The 5,400-nt window shown below is 30.7% G+C and overlaps 1 long non-coding RNA gene across 1 annotated transcript; it reads left to right on the top strand.

Moving 5' to 3' along the window:
• Positions 1-1,552: 1,552 nt before the first annotated feature.
• On the top strand, positions 1,553-3,461 carry LOC129881529 (uncharacterized). Its single transcript, XR_008765605.1, has 2 exons — positions 1,553-1,805; positions 3,076-3,461. It is a non-coding gene; the product is annotated as an uncharacterized LOC129881529 (long non-coding RNA).
• The last annotated feature ends 1,939 nt before the right edge of the window (positions 3,462-5,400 follow it).

The following is a 5,400-nucleotide window of genomic DNA, read 5'->3' as shown; positions in this document are numbered from 1 at the left end:
TTATAGACGTCCAAATTAACTAAAAATGTCGAACAAAATGACCCAAACAAAAATAGTAAGCAAAACTTAACGGAGAATCATTAATAAATGACCGGAGAATATGAAAACACATAAAATAATGGCTGGAGTTTGAACTCCTCCGTCCATATTTGAAATGGAACAAAATATACGTGGAAATACAACAAAACATAGCAACAAGAACAACAAAATCATAAAACAAAGTGAAGAAACATTTATGTCTAGTTAGATTTGGGAGGAAAAGTTCAAACCTCACCAAAAATGAAGTAGGTTTGGTGGTTGTTGGTTGGTTTTAATGGAGAAATGTGAAGGAGAGGGATAAAGTAGTGAAGAAGAGTTAAAATTTATGTTATTTATAGTGAGGGTAAGGGAGAGAGTGGAGAAGAAGAATAAATATTATGGGTGATTTTTTTTAAGGAAAAATTAGAGAAAGAGAGAAAGAGTTTGAAAATGGTTGTATAGGTGTAGAAAATTGTAGTGTATATGTGTTAGACTTTTGTTGTAGTTGTTGATGGGTGTGTTTTTTTAGGAAGAATAAGAGAAGAGAGAGAGAGAGATTGAAAATGGTTATATAGGTGTAGAAAATTGTAGTGTATAGGTGTTGGACTTTTGTTGTAGTTGTTGATGGGTGTTTTTTTTAGGAAGAATAAGAGAGGGGAGAGAGAGAGAAAGTTTAAAAATGGTGATTTGTGTGAAAAATTTTGTATGATTAGTGGGGTAGGTAAAATTGTGGGAAAAATCTGTGTGATTAGTGGGATAGGGTAAATTGTGTGAAAAATTTATGTGATTAGTGAGGTAGGTATAATTATGGAGAAAAAAATAATATTTATCTGTATTTTAATGTATTCCTAGACTGTGGTAACAATACTAAAATGAATATGAACAAATATAACAAATGACATGTAAAAATGCAAATTAACGAACTGTTATAAAAAATAGCTATAATTGAAACTAAATAAAAACAAACTGATAAAAAACTTATAAACCAAAGATAATTATAGATAAAATTGATTTAAAATTGTAAAAATGCACTTTTGAACTATTTAACAAATAAAATACTTAAAAGTATGAACTTTGAAAATATCAGGCCAAAACTTGGTGTCATCTGCTTCGACTTTCTATATCTGCGGACTGTGCTAAAAATATAATTAATGTAAAAATAACATGTATCGATATATAACACAAAAAAATTAAAAAAATATATATAATGTAATCGATATTTTGGAAGATATATTATGTTGTAAAGAATAAATTACAGTGCTATGTTGTGTACGTTTGTTGATGACTGTAAAAATAGTGTGACTATTAAAATTTACAATGACAATAAATGGATAAGAATCCTATTATTTATGAAACTAAGAAAAGTACATCCATAAATTATTAAAAGGGAAAAGATGAGGATAAATTCATGAAAATTCTAAAATAAGAATACTTATTAATAATTCAAAAATAATTAAAAAATGTGTAAAAATAATAATTTGTGTTCTTTAAGATCAAGAAGTTTGAAGAGCCAAAATTGGTGTCAACACTCATTATCCTGATACACTGGCACAGACCCCCTGAAGGACACATAAAACTAAACATAGATGGCTTATTCGAACCAAATTCCAAAAACGGTGGAACAGGAGGAGTACTACGGAACCACCAAGGAAATTGGGTAAAGGGTTTTTGCCTGTAAAGTTAGAGTGGAAAATGCTCTACACGCAAAACTGTTATCTCTTCTTCATGGACTGACACTAGCCCAAAGATATAATATTAAGCGTATTCTGGCGAAAATCGACTCTCAGGTATTACTAAACTCTCTAAATAATAATAACTCACTATACTCACACATTATTTCTGATTGCTACGACAAGTGGAGGCTCTATCACTGAAGCACACTCCGAGGGAAGCAAATAGAGTAGCTAACCTACTAGCAGTACATGGGAGGACTTCTAACGATTCAGATATAATGTTAAATCAACTATATGTTTTTGAAGAATCTCCTACTTTTGTATCTACTACACTTATGAGAGATGCCATGGAAACTGCTTCACTTAGAGCAGTTTCTTCTTGTATGGATGAACCTTAATATTAAATATTAAATAAAGTCCCCCCATTTTCAAGCAAAAAAAAAAATGCTAACAAAAAATATAAATCAATTCAACACTAAGATTGACAATAATGTTGAATATTTGTTCTTTAGTTTTTACTTTGGTTTAGATAACTAAAATACATAATCTAATTTTAATTTTTCTTTAATATTTAGTCATGTAATTAATACTTAGTAGACTTATTTTGAGTACTTTTAAATTATGATCATTTTCATTTATGACTTATTAATTTGCAATATTTATTTTATGTGATTTCATTATTATCTTTTTGTTGAATATTTTTGTGGAATCACTCATCTCATATTTTGTGTTATTTTTTTTTTAATAAAAAACACCTTAGATGGTTGTATTTTGATAGGACTAAATAAATTTTTAAATCACAAGTTAATTATATGTTTGTATGAATACTTTACCGAAAAAATTCTAAAAAACTCAAGGTTGAAAAATTCGAGTTTTATTAGTTTGGTTTGATTTATAATTTTAAAAAATAGACACAAATAATTAATTTGATATTTGAAAAATCTGAACCGATCCAATCCTTTAAACCCCTAATTAAGGATTTGAGTTATGTTGCACGATCATTGAAAACACTATTAATCCTCCTTAAAATAGAGAGACTAGCATATGTAATGATTGAACCAAATATTCTTGTAAGGGTTTTTAATGATTTTTTTAATAAATATCACACTCATGATTCAAACCTGCAACTTATAATTATTTTGACTCAGTTTTGAAGCTACACTAACTAAAAGCTTCATTATATCTAGGAGATTCAACTATATTTATGTGTGAGAGATCTTAAGTCATCCTAGTCTTGAGAACTCAATAGTACTATATTATTTTTATATACTTTCTTTAAAAAGAAAAGACGTAAAAAGTGTTGATACGTGCTATCCAGAAAAAAAAACTTACTTCCTCCACACATTATCGTAGGATGTTACAATTTCTATCACTTTGGTTGCAGGAAAGGAAAGAGGATTGATAAGGCAGAGAAGAAAAAGTTACTTGAATGGTTTACCCTTATATTTGACTTTGGTATGGCTTATACCTAATGGATGAAGATTTTGTCAAGGTTAAGAATGAATGATATCTATAATCAGGTCTAATTGTTGCAGTATTTGATAAGAAAGAAAAAATTATTGACTTTTTATATATTTTAAGGTTGCCATTGATTTCTTATATGTCATCCTGACATCCTTTATATATGGAGGGTTGCTAGGAAATCCTTTGCACTTCTTGGATGTACGTACTTTATTCCGTAGTCGTTCAATTACTATACAATTTCTATAACAAATGTTATAAGTCATCAGTTGTAATTAACTTGTAAAGGTAAAACCCTCATATTATTTAGTTCTTGGCCTATTTTTACACTTAAAAATTTGATGATTGTGTGGATATCTATTCAAAGGGTGTACACGACGATATTGTGTGGATATCTATTCAAAGGGTGTACACGACGAAGCTTTCATGAGACTATGTCATTCTTGATGAAGATGATCATCAAGAAGGTGACGATCAATCTACATATTTAATATATAGCTTCAGTGTACTGTAACTATATGTAAGGAAAGTCTTCCATTTGAAATATTATTTATTATATGTCATGTTTGGGAGTTTAATTTGTCAAAAATTGTGAACGAAGTTACTAGAGATTTCTCTCTATTGTCTACTAAGATATGCTTCGATTTTTCATTGATGAATTATGAGAAAAATACCCCAATTTTTTCAAAGATCAGAGATGTTAGCTCCTTCATCAATATGGGTGGTTCCTAATCAATTATAATCACTCAAGAAGATATTTGCATGGCTTTCACCCGAAAGACAGAATCAAAGGTAGATATCAGTCGGTTGTTACACTTCAATAAGAGGTAAGACAAAAAAAAGGAAAAAGAGAAAAACATCCTAACTTTAAAAACTCAAAGGGTATATATATATATATATATATTCGAGAATAAGAAATAGGAGGATAGGCAGAACAAGAGCTCTTGAAGTCTACCATTGCATGTAGCTCGGTTCTAATAATGCCTTGGCATACCTTATTTGAAGAATAGAAATGATATATGTAACTAGGGTTGTACAGGGCAAACCGATAAACCGCACCAAACCGACAAACCGAACCAAATCAGAAAAAAAATCCGACTATGGTTTGGTTTGACTTGGTTTGGTGTTTGGAAAAAATACCCGACCATTATAGGGTTGTGTCACGACCCAAGCCTAGGGCCTAGACGTGACATGGCGAATGAGGAACCCGAAAGTACCTCAAACAAGCCTCTTAGCATTTTTTTAGCCTTTCATAGGTAATGATGATAAATAAACAAGAGGAAATCATAATAATAAATCTTCAACTTACATATGTCCAACAATACCTCTAACTATTAGATTTAATGGGGCTAAGACAAGTTCCTAGCTCACCCTCAATCATAATAGAAGAAATGCCATAATAAAATATCTTAACATATCATAAGCTAGAAAGATAAAGGAGTATTGTTCCCGGAACATGGGAACTCACCAAAAGTAGTCTTCAATGGAATATCAACTAGCCACGTGGAGGAGAACGAGGAGGAGCACCGATCCCTACATGGTGATATCATGTAGGCAAAAGAGTATGCGTTAGTACTTTGAATGTACTAAGTATGTAAGGATGCATGAACATTGAGGAAACATTAAAACATTTATGTAATATGGAACATAATTTAATGTATGCATAATAACTCATATAGATATTCTTTAAAATATTTATTTTGTGGGAAATTAACCATAATCGACATTTAAGACCATGCGAGCTATTACATGGAATCCAACATAACCCCCTACGTTGGCCGGGGAGACTACTTGCCAGGTAGAACTCCGTCAACTTTATTTATTTCTTTAACTTTAACTTTAAGGGCTATTTATGGATCCATTAGCCTAAGCCTACAAGGGCTCCTATGTTGGCACATAGTTAATGAGACAAGGGGTTGCTACTAGGATTCCCTTACCGAATCCCACCTCAATGCCTCATTCGGTGCTAAGTCAATCCCACGGAATAGTTTAATACTTCAAAATATTCATAGCATATAACTTGAGAATTCAAACATCATATTAGGTAGAATAGCTCATTAAAACATTTGATAATTCAAATATGCAAGAATTGTCCTTATTGCATAAAGAATCCATCATTCATATCATTTCATCATTTTTTCATTTCATAAGACTCCCTTTTTGATCATAGATATTGTTTTCATAAACATTTATTTGAAGTCAAAGCTTTCAAGTCAAACTTTATAAAAAAACATAGTAAAACTAGGTG

The sequence above is a fragment of the Solanum dulcamara genome, chromosome 3 (genome assembly GCF_947179165.1).
Source record: "Solanum dulcamara chromosome 3, daSolDulc1.2, whole genome shotgun sequence".
Lineage (NCBI taxonomy): Eukaryota > Viridiplantae > Streptophyta > Magnoliopsida > Solanales > Solanaceae > Solanum > Solanum dulcamara.
The sequence above is the reverse complement of the archived record's forward strand: the minus strand, read 5'-3'. Positions and strand labels throughout refer to the sequence as shown.